Source organism: Garra rufa, chromosome 6, assembly GCF_049309525.1.
Source record: "Garra rufa chromosome 6, GarRuf1.0, whole genome shotgun sequence".
NCBI classification, from domain to species: Eukaryota; Metazoa; Chordata; class Actinopteri; order Cypriniformes; family Cyprinidae; genus Garra; species Garra rufa.
The window spans coordinates 47,046,334-47,047,123 of NC_133366.1; positions in this window are offsets into that span (position 1 = coordinate 47,046,334).

Consider the following 790-nt stretch of genomic DNA (forward strand, 5'->3'; position numbering starts at 1 on the left):
AATGCAAAGCTGCGAGTTTCTAGGCTGATAAGATTAGAAACTACACTTCCATTCCGGCGTAATAGTCAAGGAAGTTTGCTGCCGTAATATGGCTGAAGTAGGCGTAGTATTATCAGAAATGAGTTCTCAGCTAGTTTAGCATTTGCACATGTGCTGCATGGTATTACTGCTCCTGCTTCAGCCTTATTATGGCAGCAAACTTCCTTGACTATTACGCCGGAATGGGAGTGTAGTTCCTAATCTTATCTGCCTAGAAAATTGAAGCTTTGCATTTCCACCGGTCTTAGTACACGATATAACTACAGAAGAGTCAAGTTTTAAATAGGACAAATATCGAAACTCGTTGGTAACTTTTGAACGTGATGCTATTGATGCTTGCATTCCTTCTGAACAGTTTTTAATTTTTAATGTTTAATGTAACCACAGACACATGGTCATGCCAAACTCATAATTACTCCAATATTAATGTGACCTGGCAACCTCTGTCAGTGCGAACGCCCCTTTACACGTCATAATGGACAGACGCCCAAGTAAGTGAGTGGACTCTCATTCTGACGGCACCCATTCACTGTAGAGGATCCATTGGCGAGCAAGTGATGTAATGCTACATTTCTCCAAATCTGTTCCAATGAAGGATCAAACTCATTCTGTCAAATTTCATTTTTGGGTGAACTATTCCTTTAAGAGATTTGTTTACAGAGAATGCCTTTTGCTTGCATTCCTTCTGAACAGTTTTTAATGTTTAATGTTTAATGTAACCACAGACACATGGTCATGCCAAACTCATAAT